The following is a 19,197-nucleotide window of genomic DNA, read 5'->3' on the forward strand; positions in this document are numbered from 1 at the left end:
TGGTACCCTTCCTGCAGGCTCATCCTCACATGACCCTCCAGCATGACAATGCCACCAGCCATACTGCTCGTTCTGTGTGTGATTTCCTGCAAGAGGAATTTCAGTGTTCTGGCAATGGCCAGCGAACAGCCCTGATCTCAATCCCATTGAGCATGTCTTGGATTGGAGGGTGAGGGCTAGGGCCATTCCCCCCAGAAATGTCCGGGAACTTGCAGGTGGCTTGGTGGAAGAGTGGGGTAACATCTCACAGCAAGACGTGGCCAATCTGTGGCTGTCCATGAGTAGGAGATGCACTGCAGTACTTAATGCAGCCGGTGGCCACACCAGATACTGACTGTTACTCTTGATTTTGTTTGATTGATTGTATTTATCATCATTAGTCATTTAGGTCAACATTGGATCATTCAGAGATCCTCACTGAAATTCTGGAGAGAGTTTGCTGCAATGAAAGTAAAGGGGCTGAATAATTTTGCACGCCCAATTTTTCAGTTTTTGATTTGTTAAAAAAGTTTGAAATATCCAATAAATGTTGTTCCACTTCATGATTGTGTCCCACTTGTTGATTCTTCACAAAAAAATACAGTTTTATATCTTTGTTTGAAGCCTGAAATGTGGCAAAAGGTCGCAAAGTTCAAGGGGGCCGAATACTTTCGCAAGGCACTGTATGTCAGTTCACCAATGACAACAAGGTATGTTGAATAAATGGTAGCCAGTGTTGTAGTCGAGACACTAAACCTGGAGGTTGAGTCCCAAGGCCAATGTTCTCGAGTCAGTCGAGTCACAAGTCCCTGTGGCTCATGTCCGAGTTGAGTATAAGTCTGAGTTGCCAATGGTTGAGTCACGAGTTAAAGCGGTACTACATCAAATCAAATTTATTTATATAGCCCTTCGTACATCAGCTGATATCTCAAAGTGCTGTACAGAAACCCAGCCTAAAACCCCAAACAGCAAGCAATGCAGGTGTAGAAGCACGGTGGCTAGGAAAAACTCCCTAGAAAGGCCAAAACCTAGGAAGAACCCAGACAGGAAGAACCCAGACAGGATGACCACATCAGTACTACATCCCTGGTAATGAATTAAATAACATCTCAACTTCATAAATATGTCTTTGTGTTTGTGGGTCAGTTAGTACCAGTCTTCACATGCATCTGTCTGTGTGTTTGCAATAAAACTAACTTCCCGAGTTGCTATGCATGACTGTGTGCGCATGTCTGTGCACGCGTGTGTAAAGTAAGCTATATAACAGCTGAACACTTGCCAGCTGAAAATAAGTATATGTAAATGGCCCATCATGTGAAATCCTTTGCCAGATGAATGTAAAGTATGCCTCTGACATAGCCTGAGAAGTATTCCCACTATGCTTTCTTCTCTTTCCACACCGCTACTTCCTCGAGCTGACATTTTGCTGTGATAAGAGGAAAAGCCTTGAATCCCACACACATTCACAGCAAAATTCCATTAACGCCGGAATGGGAGCTTTCGGAGTTCTCTCAGATTCCCACACGTACTCAATGGACAATGCTGGGATTGAGCGATTCATCCTGGGATGCATGAGAGCTATTATTCAGTCTTCCTATCGCTAGCATCTGCAATGCTAATGACTTACTGTATAGTGTTCGTCTTTGGCATGGCAAGGTTGTGCTCTCTCTCTCCCTTTCTCTCTGTGTATTTCATTCTCTCTCTTCTCCCTCTGTGTGTCTGTCTGTTTCATGCCCTTATTATTTTGCAACATCTATCTTTCTCCCTTACTCTCTCTTCCTCTCTTTTCTCTGCCCTCTCTTTTCTCTGTCTCCTCACTTTTCTCTCTCGGTCTCTCTCTTTCTGCCCTCTCTCTCTGCCCTCTTTCTTGCCCTCTCTCTTTCTGCCCTCTCTCTCTCCGTCTCTCCCTGTCTCTCTCTCTCTCTCTCTCTGCCTTTGCGTAGGGGGAATCTGAAGTTTGTATCAAAGGCATAAGTGTCAGAAGAAGGCGTAATTTGATTCAGCTGTGTGCTTGCGGTCTCTCAATCGCTGTCAGAAATGCCCTTCAAAGGTTGTTTATAACATTTGTCCTGGTTTTCTGTCAAATGGCGCTTGTGCTGGAAACGTTCTTGACATATTATGGACAACAAAAATATCACACAGTTTCTCAATTTCTTTCCTTCTCTCTCAGGTGTGTTGTTTGATCTCCCTTCTTGCCCGATCAAAACAGAATTCAAAGTACTCCAAGAAGTATTAAACACCTCGTTGCAAACTCATGATTCCTCTCTCTGTGTGACTTCACTGAAAATGTCTCACCTGAATTATTTTGGCCAGCGACCACACTGTGCACACACACACACACCATCCACACACACTCTCTCTATCACACACAAACCACACTCAGAGGACACAGGGTGCTTTCTTGCCGCCCATACACTTTCAGTGTCAGTTTTAACTTTCCTCCTCCAAGGGACTTCCAGCCAACCAGACTACCATCTAGCCCGCCGCTGATGGTGCTCACCCGGCCGTGTCAAAGGTGACTTCCTGTCAAACAGCTGGGGTCTTGTTCAGGCCGAACGACAGGCAGCGTCCCTGTAATCTCCCATGAGTCTTTACATATAGGGTTTGAAACCCCCGTCGTGTTGCAACACAGTTTTTTCCTCTCCCCCTCTCTAACAAAGAACAAAAGGTGATTGTGTGGATTTAGGCTTTTCTGACTGGCTTCACTTAGGGTGACTGTGTGTGTCTGCTGTGAATCAACGGACTGTCACGGAACAATCTGTCTTTTGAAAAGCCGAAAATGGTGAAGTGATGCGTCCAGTTCTGAGTTGTTTTCCGGGTTAAAGCGTCAGCTGTCACTGGGTTGACCTCCAGGAGTGACACACACACACTTCATTAGATGATCCTGAGGTAATCTGGATAGATCGGGGACAACATCCAACTCCCACGTCCTTATTTGCCCACTATCCTCTCCGGTCTGCCCCCCCCCCCATGGCGCCCCTGGGCATGTGAAGTAGTGACTTCCTCTGTGGTCACGTAAGGTCATTAGGGGTCGTGTGAGGTTAAAGGGGTCAGGCCAGATTCTGAGGGCACTGATACGATTTGATGGCTGCTCATTAGAGGTGGTGTTCCTTTATTATGGGGACAATTATAAACCAAAATGCAGAGGATACACTCTACGTTGTGATTGGCCTAGACTGCTTGTCATAGCATATACGGAGGGTTTTAATTGGACATGACAGCTGACCAAGTTGGACATGAATGCAAGCATGTGTTTAAGTGGCCATTTAGTGGCCATGTGTTTAAGTGGCCATGTCTCATTAGCAGATGTTAATGAGAGTGTAGCGAAATGCTTGTGCTTCTATTTCCAACAGTGCAGTAATATCTAACAATAATCTAACAATTCCACAACAACTACCTAATACACACAAATCTAAAGAGATGGAACAAGAATATGTTCATAATTATATGGATGAGCGATGGCTGGGCGGCATGGGAAAGGTGCAATAGATGGTATAAGACACCGTATATGCATATGAGATGAGTAATGTAAGACATGTAAACTACATTAAAGTGGCATTTTTTTAAGTGACTAGTGAGTCTCTATGTAGGCAGCAGCCTCTATGAGTTAGTGGTGGCTGTTTAGCAGTCTGATGGCTGTGAGAAACTGTTTTTCAGTCTCTCGGTCCCAGCTTTGATGCACCTGTACTGACCTCGCCTTCTGCATGGTGAACAGGCAGTGGCTCGGGTGGTTGTTGTCCTTGATGATCGTTTTGGCATTCCTGTGACATCGGGTGCTGTAGGTGTCCTGGAGGGCAGGTAGTTTGTGCAATTGTGCATCTGTAAAAGTTTGTCAGGGTTTTAGGTGACAGGCCAAATTTCTTCAGCCTCCTGAGGTGCGCCTTCTTCACCACACTGTCTGTGTGGGTGGACCATTTCAGTTTGTCTGTGATGTGTACACCGAGGAACTTAAAACTTTCCACCTTCTCCACTACTTTCCATTCTATGTGGATAGGGTAGTGCTCCCTCTGCTGTTTCCTGAAGTCCACGATCATCTCCTGTAACGGTTTTCTTTCGGTGAAGGAGAGTCGAACCAAAATGCGGCGTGTAGAGTGCCATCCATGTTTATTAAACTGAAGCAACACGAATCTAAATACAAACACTACAAAACAATAAACGTAACGAAAACCGAAACAGCCTAATACTGGTGCACATAAACACAGAACAAGGACATCAGGACACTAAGGACAATCACCCACAAAACACTCAAACAATATGGCTGCCTAAATATGGTTCCCAATCAGAGACAACGATAAACACCTGCCTCTGATTGAGAACCACTTTAGACAGCCATAGACTTAACTAGAACACCCCACTAAGCTACAATCCCAATACACCACATACATAAACCCATGCCACACCCTGGCCTGACCAAATAAATGAAGATAAACACAAAATACTTTGACCAGGGCGTGACATCTCCTTTGTTTTGTTGACGTTGAGTGAGAAGTTATTTTCCTGACACCACATTCCGAGTGCCCTCACCTCCTCCCTGTAGGCTGTCTCGTCGCATAGTTACTTAGTCACAATGATTACACATTGTAACTATGCAATAGATTAGAAACTAGCATATCTAACTCCCTTCATCTGCATTAATCTGAGGATACTCATATTAAGGATATCTGAGAATATTTCAATGAGATACTTAATTTCAACCAGTGGAGAATGTTTAACTCTTTATTGAAAGTAGATTATCCAGGTGTTATGAATACATAATACATGCATTATAATTATGATAATATATTATCAATACAAGTTCAATCTGTACTTCAACGCACATATGTTGTGCATTATAAAACGAGGAAGAAAGACGAGGTGGGGAGAGAGGTGTAGAAGACAGAAAGGGAAAGAGGTTAAACAGACGAGCGGGGAAGACAGCGTATGATTAATGAATTTACAGTGCTGCTAATGTTCTCTCAGTTCATCACAATTACATTGTGTCTCTAACGGTGTCACCTAACCAGCCTTGGGCTCCCAGTCTGCCCGGGGGTTATCTTAAGAGCGGGTGAGGTGGCGATGACGGGACTGGCTTCCTCTCTCACATCAAAACATACCTGCAGACGAGAGACAGATGGGTAGAGAGAGAGCGTGATTAAGCTTTGTTTTTTTTATTCTAACACGGTCAGTCATCATAATCATCAGGAGGTGAAATGCAAAACTGACCTTGGATCATTAACTCTGGGACTACTACATCTATATCTGTGTTTCAATGTAAAGCATCTCTTTAATAATAAGATGAGGAGTCAGTGGTAGGGTTCACTTGACGTTGCAGCACAGCAAGATTCTCAGTAGACAGGGGGCATGGGATGTCAGGAACAATGACCCCATTGTCAGTGTTTCCAGATTAGCCTCCTGATAAAGCAGGTCCTCCAACTGCTGCATCTGGAATGCTCAAAAGAAACAAGTCTGTATTAGTGACGATACATTTAAAGGAAGATCTGTCAAGCCATTCACATATCACAGACACATACCTCTGCATAGTCTGGTTCAGACACGGGTGTTTGGAGCATTCCGATATGCCACAGCTGGTGAGGTGTCATGTTCGCCTCTGTACTTAAAGGGTGATTGTTCCAACTCTGTGTGAAATGCTGCAGATCTGCCCGCAGACGAGGTAGGAAAACATATCCCACACAGAAGAGGTGGATAAATCAAATGTATTTATATAGCCCTTCTTACATCAGCTGATATCTCAAAGTGCTGTACAGAAACCAAGCCTAAAACCCCAAACAGCAAGCAATGCAGGTGTAGAAGCACAGTGGCTAGGAAAAACTCCCTAGAAAGGCCAGAACCTAGGGCGAAACCTAGAGAGGAATCAGGCTATGAGGTGTGGCCAGTCCTCTTCTGGCTGTGCCGGTTGGAGATTATAACAGAACATGGCCAAGATGTTCAAATTAGAGGTTGACCGATTATGATTTTTCAACGCAGATACCGATACCGATTATTGGAGGACCAAAAAAAAGCCAATACCGATTAATCTGACAATTTTTTATTTATTTATTTGTAATAATGACAATTACAACAATACTGAATGAACAATTATTTTAACTTAATATAATACATCAACAATATTAATTTAGCCTCAAATAAATAATGAAACATGTTAATTTTGGATTAAATAATGCAAAAACAAAGTGTTTTGAAGAAGAAAGTAAAAGTGCAATATGTGCCATGTAAAAAAGCTAACGTTTAAGTTCCTTGCACAGAACATGAGAACATATGAAAGCTGGTGGGTCCTTTTAACATGAGTCTTCAATATTCCCAGGTAAGAGGTTTTAGGTTGTAGTTATTATAGGAATTATAGGACTATTTCTCTCAAAACCATTTGTATTTCATATAACTTTGACTATTCTTATAGGCACTTCAGTATTGCCAGTGTAATAGTAGAGCTTCCGTCCCTCTCCTCGCTCCTACCTGGGCTCGAACCAGGAACACAACGACAACAGCCACCCTCGAAGCAGCATTACCCATGCAGAGCAAGGGGAACAACCACTCCAAGTCCCAGAGCGAGTGACATTTGAAACACTATTAACGTGCACCCCGCTAACTAGCTAGCCATTTCACATCGGTTACACCAGCCTAATCTCGGGAGTTGATAGGCTTGAAGTCATAAACAGCGCAATGCTTGAAGAATTAGGAAGGGCTGCTGGCAAACGCATGAAAGTGCTGCTTGAATGAATGCTTATGAGCCTGCTGCTGCCTACTATTGCTCAGTCAGACTGCTCTATCAAATATCAAATCATAGACTTAAGTATAACATAACAACACACAGAAATACGAATACGGAAACTATCATTTTGAAAACAAAACGTTTATTCTTTCAGTGAAATACGGAATCGTTTCATATTTTATCTAACGGGTGGCATCCCTAAGTCTAAATGTAAGGTAAGGTTGGGCAGGCTCGGTGCTCAAGAGCTCCAGTGCGCCTGCACGGCCCGGTCTATCCGTCACCACCTCCACGCACCAGCCCTCCGGTGGCAGCCCCCCGTACCAGGCTGTCTCTCCGGCCCATCCTTACAGGGGCTCCCTCCTCTCCAGCGCTGCCGGAGTCTCCCGCCTCTCCGGCGCTACCAGAGCCTTCCTCCTGTCCAGCGCTGCCGGAGTCTCCCGCCTGTTCGGCGCTACAAGAGCTACTCAGTCCGGCGCTTCCAGAGCCTTCCTCCTCTCCAGCGCCGCCAGTGCCGCCCATCTGCCCAGCGCCGCCAGTGCCGCCCGTCTGCCCAGCGCCGCCAGTGCCGCCAGTCAGCCAGGGGCCGCCAATGCCGCCAGTCAGCCAGGGGCCGCCAGTCAGCCAGGGGCCGCCAGTGCCGCCAGTGAGCCAGGGGCCGCCAGTGCTGCCAGTGAGCCAGGGGCCGCCAGTAAGCCAGGGGCCGCCAGTGCCGCCAGTCAGCCAGGGGCCGCCAGTGCCGCCAGTCAGCCAGGGGCCGCCAGTGCCGCCAGTCAGCCAGGGGCCGCCAGTAAGCCAGGGGCCGCCAGTGCCGCCAGTCAGCCAGGGGCCGCCAGTAAGCCAGGGGCCGCCAGTGCCGCCAGTCAGCCAGGGGCCGCCAGTGCCGCCAGTCAGCCAGGGGCCACCAGTACCGCCAGTCAGCCAGGGGCCGCCAGTAAGCCAGGGGCCGCCAGTGCCGCCAGTCAGCCAGGGGCCGCCAGTAAGCCAGGGGCCGCCAGTGCCGCCAGTCAGTCAGGGGCCGCCCGAGCAGCTGCCCCTCTGTCCCGAGCTGCTATCGCCCCTCTGTCCCCAGCTGCTGCCGCCCCTCTGTCCCGAGCAGCTGCTGCCCCTCTGTCCCGAGCAGCTGCCGCCCCTCTGTCCCGAGCAGCTGCCGCCCCTCTGTCCCGAGCTGCTGCCGCCCCTCTGTCCCGAGCTGCTGCCGTCCCTCTGTCCCGAGCTGCTATCGCCCCTCTGTCCCAAGCTGCTGCCGCCCCTCTGTCCCGAGCAGTTGTCCCTCTGTCCCGAGCAGCTGCTTCACCTCTGTCCCGAGCTGCCCCTCTGTCCCAAGCAGCCCCTCTGTCCAGTGGGGTCATTGAGAAGGGTGGCCATGGTGAGAAAGCCACGGAGGCGGACAATAAGGCGGACTAAGACAATGGTGAAGTGGGGTCCGCGTCCCGCGCCAGAGCCGCCACCGCGGACAGACGCCCACCCAGACCCTCCCCTATAGGTCAAGGTTTTGCGGCCGGAGTCCGCACCTTTGGGGGGGGGGGGTACTGTCACGTTCTGACCTCTATTTCCTTTGTTTTGTATGTAGTTAGTATGGTCAGGGCGTGAGTTGGGTGGGCAGTCTATGTTTGTTTTTCTATGATTTGGGTATTTCTATGTTTCGGCCTAGTATGGTTCTCAATCAGAGGCAGGTGTCATTAGTTGTCTCTGATTGAGAATCATACTTAGGTAGCCTGGGTGTCACTGTGTGTTTGTGGGTGATTGTTCCTGTCACTGTGTTTGTTGTCACAGGATAGGACTGTTTTGCGTTTTCACATTTCTTGTTTTTGTTAGTTTGTTCATGTGAAGTTATTTATTAAAAACATGAATCAAAACAACCACGCTGCGCTTTGGTCCGCCTCTCGTACAGACGAACGTCATTACACATTCAATGTTATGTCATAATTATGTACAATTCTGGCAAATTAATTACAGCCTTTGTTAGGAATAAATGGACTTCACACAATTCGCAGTGAGCCAGGCGTCCCAAACTGCTGCATATACCCTGACTGCTTGCACGGAACGCAAGAGAAATGACACAATTTCCCTAGTTATAAGAAATTAATGTTAGCAGGCAATATTAACTAAATATGCAGGTTTAAAAATATATAGATGTGTATTGATTTTATAGAAACAAAAATACCGATAACCGATTGTTATGAAAACTTGAAATAGCCGATCATTCAGAGTATCTCTACCGCTCCTGCTGCATCTAGAGAGTTGAAAACAGCAGGTCTGGGACAGGTAGCACGTCCGGTGAACAGGTCAGGGTTCCATAGCCTCAGGCAGAACAGTTGAAACTGGAGCAGCAGCATGGCCAGGTGGACTGGGGACAGCAAGGAGTGATCAGGCCAGAAAGTCCTGAGGCATGGTCCTAGGGCTCAGGTCTTGAGAGAGAGAGAGAGAGAATACCTAAATTCACACAGGACATCAGATAAGACAGGACAAATACTCCCGATATTACAGACAGACTGACCCTAGCCCCCCGACACATAAACTACTGCAGCATAAATACTGGAGGCTGAGACAGGAGGGGTCAGGAGACACTGTGGCCCCATTCGATGACACCCCCGGACAGGGCCAAACAGGAAGGATATAACCCCACCCACTTTGCCAAAGCACAGGCCCCACACCACTAGAGGGATATCTTCAACCACCAACTTACCATCCTGAGACAAGGCCGAGTATAGCCCACAAAGATCTCCTCCACGGCACAACCTAAGGGGGGGCGCCAACCCAGACAGGAAGATCACGTCAGTGACTCAACCCACTCAAGTGACGCACCCCTCCTAGGGGACGGCATGAAAGAGCACCAGTAAGCCAGCCCCTGTCTCAGCCCCTGTAAAAGGAGGCAGAGAATCTCAGTGGAGAGAGGGGAACCGCCCAGGCAGAGACAGCAAGGGTGGTTCGTTGCTCCAGAGCCTTTCCGTTCACCTTCACACTCCTGGGCCAGACTACACTCAATCAGGAACTACTGAAGAGATGAGTCCTCAGTAGACTTAAAGGTTGAGACCGAGTCTGCGTCTCTCACATGGGTAGGCAGACAATTCCATAAAAATGGATTACTATAGGAGAAAGCCCTGCCTCCAGCTCTTTGCTTAGAAATTCTAGGGACAATTAGGAGGCCTGCGTCTTGTGGCCGTAGGGTACATGTAGGTATGTACGGCAGGACCAAATCGGAAAGATAGGTAGAAGCAAGCCCGTGTAACGCTTTGTAGGTTAGCAGTAAAACCTTGAAATCAGCCCTTGCCTTAACAGGAAGCCAGAGTGGAGTAAGCCTAGCACTGGAGTAATATGATAATTTGTTGGGGTTCTAGTCAGGATTCTAGCAGCCGTATTTAGCACTAACTGAAGTTAATTTAGTGCTTTATCCGGGAAGCCGGAAAGTAGAGCATTGCCGTAGTCTAACCTAGAAGTAACAAAAGCATGGATTAATTTTTCTGCATCATTTTTGGACAGAAAGTTTCTGATTTTTGCAATGTTACGTAGATGGAAAAAAGCTGTCCTTGAAACAGTCTTGATATGTTTGTCAAAATAGAGATCAGGGTCCAGAGTAACGCCGAGGTCCTTCACAGTTTTATTTGAGACGACTGTACAACCATCAAGATCAATTGTCAGAATCAACAGAAGATCTCTTTGTTTCTTGGGACCTAAAACAAGCCTCTGTTTTGTCCGAGTTTAAAAGTAGAAAATAGAATTCGACAAAATAGAATTTCGACAGGTCAACGTAGCCATCTTCCTCCAAACTGTGCAGCAAGTTGTAGTACTGACATGTCACAGCACTCCAAACATCTCTCCATAAGCGTTCCACTCTAACAGAGAGAAATATAATGTTTTGTGAGCGGGAGGAACCTAAACTCGGTGGTCCTGTGGTCCTCCATGAATAGTGCACACTGAGGTGGGTCCGAAGTTATAGAAATGCAAGTTGTGTGTGCCTCTGTGAGTGGTTACTGACTGTATGTGACGCGGACACCTATCTGAGTGTACCTGAAACATTTAAATATAGAGGCCTATGTGTCTCACCACTTGGTTATTGCAAGGCTAACCCCCAGGGAAATCATGACGTGGCAGCAACAGATAGTCCAGTGGAAATGTATGTGGTGTAAATCTGAAAATTAGCAGCTGACATCTTAAGGGTTTTTTAATTCATGCATGTGAGACAGGTTCCATGCACAACAAGAGAGGAAGAGAGAAAAAGAACAGAACAGTTTAATTACCTCTGGTTATGGACACTTTAAGCAGCAATAAAGCTTCCACGGCCTGTTCTTCGGACAGTGAACATCTGGAAATATCTACATTTTCTACCCCTTGATCAGCTCGCTCTCTAATGTAAAGACAATAGCTTATTTTTTTGTAGGTATGAAAACAATAACTGAGATATGACCGTTCAATCTAAAGCAGCAGATGTCATTTCCAGGATACGTCAGTACAGCACAGAAAGCAATCTTACGAGGTTTGATGAGGAGGATGTCAAGGGTTTTAATACAGAAAGTAACTCCTCACAAGATGTTACAATACATTTGTGGTTAGGATGAATATGTAAAGTACAAGTAATCCTTTTTTTCATTCTACTATATCAATATTTACCTTGAAGGCCATCCATTTCTGCCGACCCCATCCATAAAGTATCCAAAAGTATTTGCTGCTTTGTTATTGGCCGCAGTGTCTAGATAGAACATCTATACAAGAGGTAGCCTACGCTTAACACCAGACTGGTATTGTGCTTGTTCATTAGGTAAAGGGAAATATGCAATACGTATAGAAAATAATATACTTACCTTCCTTGAAAATCCATCTATACCGCCAAAGATGACAATGTTGAATCTTGAGAAAAAGCATTGGAATTAAAAGTTAGATGTTTAACCTATTAACCTGCTTCATTGTTTTATGTATTACCAGTTGACGAAGAAAAACTCCCATTTCATACATCGTTGAAAATGTGTCTACAAATAAGTAAGAATAAAAAAGTTAAAATAACTTCTTAGATTTGATAGAGACATTATACATCTTAGTACCTTAACAATTAATGATTTGTATCAATGTGGACGAGAGACAGGGGAGCAGGAACAGAGTATTTTTGCTGAGCAATGCAACAAAGCTGGATCATTCTGGAAATGATACCTGCCTCGATCTAAACGCTGCAAAGACTCCTGAACTCTTTGACTTTGTACACGATGGCCCATTGCTTGGAGACTTCCTTTGACCAATGTAAAGCCTGCATGGGGCATCCTTGCCTTAATGGCCCTGACTTTCTGGTCTAACTCTTCATCTGACATATCAGAATAGCATTCCCTGACAGATATATTGTTCTTTCATGCTTCTGTAAAAAAAAGCTAACCGTTACACTCATGAAATATGATTATATCTTGACTATGAAACAAATAGGACATGGCCTGCTTATGAGTTGCCATGAAAGAAAGTTTGATTAATTCAACTGAAAATATCGAGAACAGGCGTTCATAGGTAAATGTTTTTGGTTAGCTTGGGAATAATAATTGCATGATTTATCATTCTACGGTAGGTATGTATCTACAGTGGGGAGAACAAGTATTTGATACACTGACGATTTTGCAGGTTTTCCTACTTACAAAGCATGTCTGTCATTTTTATCATAGGTAGACTTCAACTGTGAGAGACAGAAAATGACATTGTATGATTTTTAAGTAATTAATTTGCATTTTATTGCATGACATAAGTATTTGATCACCTACCAACCAGTAAGAATTCCGGCTCTCACATACCTGTTAGTTTTTCTTTAAGAATCCCTCCTGTTCTCCACTCATTACCTGTATTAACTGCACCTGTTTGAACTCGTTACCTGTATAAAAAACACCTGTCCACACACTCAATCAAACAGACTCCAACCTCTCCACAATGGCCAAGACCAGAGAGCTGTGTAAGGACATCAGGGGTAAAATTGTAGACCTGCACAAGGCTGGGATGGGCTACAGGACAATAGGCAAGCAGCTTGGTGAGAAGGCAACAACTGTTAGCGCAATTATTAGAAAATGGAAGAAGTTCAAGATGACGGTCAATCTCACTCGGTCTGGGGCTCCATGCAAGATTTCACCTCGTGGGAAGAAAGTATTGGAAGAAAGTTGTCTAATGAAGGCAAACAATTTAGAATTCTCCAATCGTCTTATACCTACTCCCGACCCCCACATTGTACAGTGCCATATTTTCCATTCCATCCTAACGGAAACCCTGAGGTTTATATACTGTTATTACCAAAAAAAAAGAAATTCTCTGGTAATGACAATATGGAAGACAATCAAAGGCTTCTCTAAGATGGTCAAACTAGCACTAACTTGCATTAACAAAAAAAATGGCTGACAAATAGATAACGTGCCACAGAATGCTGCAGCAGCCTGCAAGGTGTGCTGCAGCATGACGCAACTGTTAAAGGAGGAACCACTGTAGGTATGGATAAGTATTTAGTCAGGCTTATTGAAGTAGTATGCACATGTAGATATGGTTAAAGTGACTATGCATATATGATAAACAGAGAGTAGCAGCAGCTTAAAAAGAGGGTTCGGGGGTGGGGGTTGGGGGGGAACACAATGCAAATACTCTGGGTAGTCATTTGATTACCTGTTCAGGAGTCTTATGGCTTGGGGGTAAAAACTGTTGAGAAGCCTTTTTGTCCTAGACTTGGCTCTCCGGGACCACTTGCCATGCGGTAGTAGAGAGAATAGTCTATGACTCGGGTGGCTGGGGTCTTTGACAATTTTCAGGGCCTTCCTCTGAGGTCCTAGATGGCAGGCAGCTTTGCCCCAGTGATGTACTGTAGTGCCTTGCAGTCAGAGGCCGAGCATTTGCAGTACCAGGCAGTGATGCAACCAGTCAAGATGCTCTCGATGTTGCAGCTGAAGAACCTTTTGAGAATCTGAGGACCCATGCCAAATCTTTTCAGTCTCCTGAGGGGGAATAGGCTTTGTTGTGCCCTCTTCATGACTGTCATGGTGTGTTTGGACCATTCTAGTTTGTTGTTGATGTAGACACCAAAATAATTGAAGTTCTCAACCTGCAGTGGCTGTATTGGCAATTTCTGTGGTTTCTTCAATTTTCTGAGTGTGTATAACCAGCTTCTCAGGCTTCATCTCAGTGTGCTTCATTCTATAGCTAGAGGACTCCTAATTTCTCCAGGAGTGATATGTATAATTTTTGTCTTCATCCGTTGTCTAGTACTGTCTTTTTGCTTGCTAGGACCATCTACTTGAAGTGTTGCCTGTCTTCCCAGTAGCCTACTTGGTGTGTAAACTGCTGACTGCTCATAACTTGCAGATGATTGTTGACACATCAACCTGGATCAAGGGGCAGGGCAATTGGTAGTCAATGGCTGTATTGGAGGGGAGTGGATTCTCCTCTCCTTGGCAATCAGCGATTAGTACAGGGAAGTCTGCCCTTCACCTCTGCTAGGCAACTAGCAATCAATGTTTGTACTTCTGTCTCCCCTGGTATCTCAGCGGCAGCTGTAAGCGGTGGTCATGTCAGTGGTGGTCTCGTCCGCAAAACTAAGATCATTGCCAAAACAAAGACGCTTGTTGATCTGCAGAGTTCTTCGAGGAAGGGAAGACCACCACCCTCTCACTTGAGTATCCTACCTAGTCATTTTCTGATGACCTCATTTTGCTCTTTTGAGCTTTGGCAACTGTGTGTGATTTCTATACCTGGCCACCCGGTCTATTTCCATGTACACCCCTACCCTTTTGTTTGTATACTGCTGCTAGTCACTGTTTATTATCTATGCATAGTCACTTTACAAATGACCTCAACTAACCTGTACACCCGCACATTGACTTGGCACCGGTACCCCCTGTACATAGCCTCTTTTATTGTTATGTCATTTTTGGTTTGTGTTACAATTATTTATTTATTTTTGGTTAAAGGGCTTGTAAGTAAAGCATTTTTGTATTCGGCGCATTTGACAAATACGTTTGATTTGAAAGATGTATTGCAAAAGGAAATAGTAAAATGCTAGTGTACTGGGAAATATGAATGATTTATGACATCATTGTTGGTTTAATATAGTTTATTGTTTAATAAAAAAAGGTAAGGTTTGATTTGCTACATTGACTTATTATAAAAATGTAAGAGTTTGATTTACTACATTGACTTATTATAAAAATGTAAGTGTTTGATTTGCTACATTGACTTATTATAAAAATGTAAGAGTTTGATTTGCTACATTGACTTATTATAAAAATGTAAGAGTTTGATTTGCTACATTGACTTATTATAAAAATGTAAGTGTTTGATTTGCTACATTGACTTATTATAAAAATGTAAGTGTTTGATTTACTACATTGACTGAATTATTGATGATATCATTGTTGGTAAGAGAAGAGCCAACTTTTGTTCCTCTTAAAAATGTTCTTTTTAATGTTTTGTTGCACAAGACTGTTCGAAAACCACCCAAGTTTCCCCCCTAACCTGTCCACTTTGACAAAATATCCAGTTATCCAGACAATGTAACTGACAACAGACGTCTTGTAGCAGCAGCCCCCCCCCCCCAAACTCTACTCAAAAGGCAACATGGAATGTGAGAGCTATGAACAGCCGTACCCTGAACAAAACAGAAGGAACCCCTCCCCCTCATCCACTTTTCCTTGACTGATATTGTACAAGTTCTGAACAGCTGAACAGGCATAACCAACCACCAACCCTCCCCCCGACAGCTGAAGAGATTACATAAGCATCCTCACACTACACTGCGGATTGCGCCATTAGTGCTCCTTCCGGAAGGGGTGCCTGCCACCGCCACCACTGCAGAGCCTGTCGTGATTGACGGTGGTCCTCCTGCATCTGTGAATAATTTGGGCCCAAATTGTTTATTTAGCTTTACTTAAGTGCTACCAGTGTTTCCAATTGTGTGTGTGTCCATGCAGTGATTCAACACAACCACGGACAAAATAAGGTCAAATTAACCCAAAAGTGAACTCCACTTCTCTATCCTCCTATCCCCCCCCCCCCCCCTTTTCCTCAGGCCATCCTCTTCCAGAAAACCACGAGACACTTTAAGTAAACGGGGGAGTTGTTTAAACAAGCCGCTTGAAGGAAGTGACATGGGAACTGGTGTTTGTTGTTAGTTTGTTGGGTTTCCGTTTGTTTGAAGAAAAACCTCTCTGTTCCCCTCAGCCCCAAATGTTTTTGTTTGTTGTTTGTGCCAATGCTGACGAGGATCCTGCTATCTATTAGATTAAACTATACTCAATCCAGGAATGAAATATAAAGTATTTACAGTGCCCTCAAAATGTTTAGTAATACAACATTAAAAGCCTAAATGTCTTGTCAATAAGTATTCATCCCCTTTGTTATGGCAAGCTGAAATAAGTTCAGGAGCAGAAATGTGGCCAATAATAGCGCTAACCATGATTTTTGAATGACAAAGCTGTGTGTGTGTGTGTGTGTGTGTGTGTGTGTGTGTGTGTGTGTGTGTGTGGTGCGTGTGAATTTGTGTGAGATGCCTAGCCGCAGGCTCTCATCTCAGACTCAATCCATGAAAGGTTTTAATTTCGTTGCCAAGACCTTCTCCCTGCGCGCTCTAATTTCTGATCAACCAGACTCATTAACATAGAACAAAGTGTCTCTAACCTGCTTCGTAACCCTGACGGAGTTCACCGCCAGTAATGAAAAAACGATCCTAACAAGTATGCCAATTAGCCACTCAAACAGGCTCATGACGTAATGGAATACCCCACACACATAGAGGCGTCGCCATGGTAGTATAAGAGAAAATATTCTACTGGGGAATTAAAAGGCCCTAAAATTATTATGAATACATGCGATAGAACGTTTACTTATGTTGAATTAAATTGCCTCTCTCTCTCCTCTGTTAATAAGTGCTTTCAAAATATAACTCAAGGAGGGAGTCTTAGATGGAATAGAGACGAGGAGATTGGCTTCGATGTTGTGTAGGATAAAATCAATTAGCACGGTTGGGAGAGAGAGGGAAAGACAGAGAACAAAAGAGGGAGAGAGAGCATCATTTGAAATGTACCGAGGAACAGCAGTGAGGGAACGGGTGGAGGGGGCGTGTGTGTTTAAACAGGGTGTGTGTTAGAGGATGGGTGCCCCTCCCCAAAACATGCATGCCACTCCCCCTACCCTCATGATTCAGCGGAAAAAAACCAAGTTGCAGGGGTAGGGTATTGGTGTGTCTGGTGTGTGTAGAATGCTGATCACTGGGAAGTCCGCTGGGAACATGGGAAGGAGAATAGGAACACACACAATACGATCATACAAAGAAATTAACGATCAAATGTAAGTCCTGAGGGCACACACACACTGTCTTAATTTATCAAAAGTGTTCATGTTGTAAGCGCTGAGGGAGTTATGAGTTTATATGTATGTGTGTGTGTGTGTGTGTGTGTGTGTGTGTGTGTGTGTGTGTGTGTGTGTGTGTGTGTGTGTCTGTGTGTGCGCAATTGTAAAAGTAAAGATACCTGAACAGAAAATTACAACTATAAGTGAAAGTCACCCAGTAAAATAACACTTGAATAAAAGTATCTGGTTTAAACTGTACCTATGTACAGTGGTGGAAAAGTACTCAACTGCCATACTTGAGTAAAAGTACAAGTAAATGCTAACAAATTATTTATATTAAGTGAGAAATGAATTACGGCGAGCTAGGGGCACAATGCAACACTCGTGGCATCGTCATAGGATGCCACCTTTCCAACAAGTCAGTTAAATTTCTTCCCTGCTACAGCTGCCCCGGTCAACTGTGTTGTTATTGTGACGTGCATACTTCTAAGAGCAACAACGGCTCAGCCGCAATGTGGTAGGCCACACAAACTCACAGAACAGGACCGCCAAGTGCTGAAGCGATTAGCAGGTAAATAATCGTCTGTCCTCGGTTGCAACACTCACTACTGACTTTTAAACTGCCTCTGGAAGCAACATCAGCACAAGAACTGTTAAATAACCAAATTAAACAATAAACATGAATTTGAAGGGCGGAAATGATTATATATTAAAGCATTAGACCTCTTACTAAAGGCTTCAGTCACACAAAGTCGTACAGGGATCAACATCAGGGGAAATTTCAGAGTGACTAACTAAAAATACAACGTCGTAACATTATAGAAGAGATTGATCGGGAAAGTGAGACAGATTTTTTGTTTGAGGAATCTTTGAGTGAACACAGTTATGATTCAAACATTGAGCTGTTTCTGCAAGGACAGGAGGTACTTCTGGACTGGTAAGTGCTAATGACGTTTTATGAAATATAAATATACGTATATTGTTATTATATTTTTTTTTTGCAATTTGCAATTAAATGTGTAAAGTACACATTGGCTATAGTGTGCGTGTGTGTGTGTGTGTGTGTGTGTGTGTGTGTGTGTGTGTGTGTGTGTGTGTGTGTGTGTGTGTGTGTGTGTGTGTGTGTGTGTGTGTGTGTGTGTGTGTGTGTGTGTACGACCCATAACCTGTGTGTGTGTTGTTTGTTGGTTTGCTTGGGTGTGTGTGTGTGTTTATTGCTTTGTTTGGGTCTGTGTGTGTGTGTGTGTGTATGTATATATATATGTGTATATTCCATGTCATATATATTTATTTTCCATGATTTATTCAAATAGAATGGAGTAGAACAATAAACACACACACGGCCACTGCGCCTGCTACTCCTCCCCATTTCCATATGAAATAGCCATTGGGTGCTGTTGGGGGGAGGGCAGGCCCACAACAATGGCCGGAGTTGAATGGAACAGCACTTCACCTTAGTGACTGTTCCCTCTGCTCTATACAATACATATCTGTTTATTTTATGTGATGATAAAAGTTTTATTTTTTTCACAGTGATAGCGACTCCGACTGGGAGCCCCCAGAGCCAAGCTGCCCGCTCTACCTCTGCCCCCTCTACTCCCTCCTCCAGTGGTGTTCATATGCCACAGTTCATTACTGCAGGCATGACTGTGCCTCAGGGCCAAAAGGGCACAGCATGGAGGCGTCGTTGTGTTCTGTGTCGCATGAAGTCTCCCATCACCTGCACCACTTGTTCAGTTTGCCTCTGCTTTACATCAGAAAGAGACTGATATGGGACATGGCACAGGCAGCACTTCCAAAGGGTAAATATTGTTTTTCTAATATTAAAAATATAAAATATAATATTTTAATAAAAAATGTTGAGTGTTAGAATTGCTTTTTGATATGTTGTATATAGTTATTTGCACTGTTGTATATAGTTATAGGTCATTTCACCAATTCGGCCACTTGGGTACATTTTGGGCAACTTGTGTGGGACACCTGGGTGACTTCATGCTAAATGTCATGTAGCTCACCCATTCCTGAAGTTATCAGTCTGAAACTTTGCACTCCTAGAGTTTGTGAGTTTGTGAGTGCTTTAGGTGACAAGCCGAATTTCTTCAGCCTCCTGTGGCGCTGCTGCGCCTTCTTCACGATGCTGTCTGCGTGAGTGGACCAATTCAGTTTGTCTGTGATGTGTATGCCGAGGAACTTAAAACTTACTACCCTCTCCACTACTGTTCCAT

The 19,197-nt window shown here is 44.5% G+C and overlaps 1 pseudogene; it reads right to left on the reverse strand.

Annotated features, from left to right (window-relative positions):
• Positions 1 to 5,389: 5,389 nt before the first annotated feature.
• LOC149984076 (uncharacterized) overlaps positions 5,390 to 19,197 on the reverse strand; it is a 48,408-nt pseudogene continuing 34,600 nt past the window's right edge.

This window comes from Oncorhynchus mykiss, chromosome 4 (genome assembly GCF_057628025.1).
Source record: "Oncorhynchus mykiss isolate SJ-2025 chromosome 4, ASM5762802v1, whole genome shotgun sequence".
NCBI classification, from domain to species: Eukaryota; Metazoa; Chordata; class Actinopteri; order Salmoniformes; family Salmonidae; genus Oncorhynchus; species Oncorhynchus mykiss.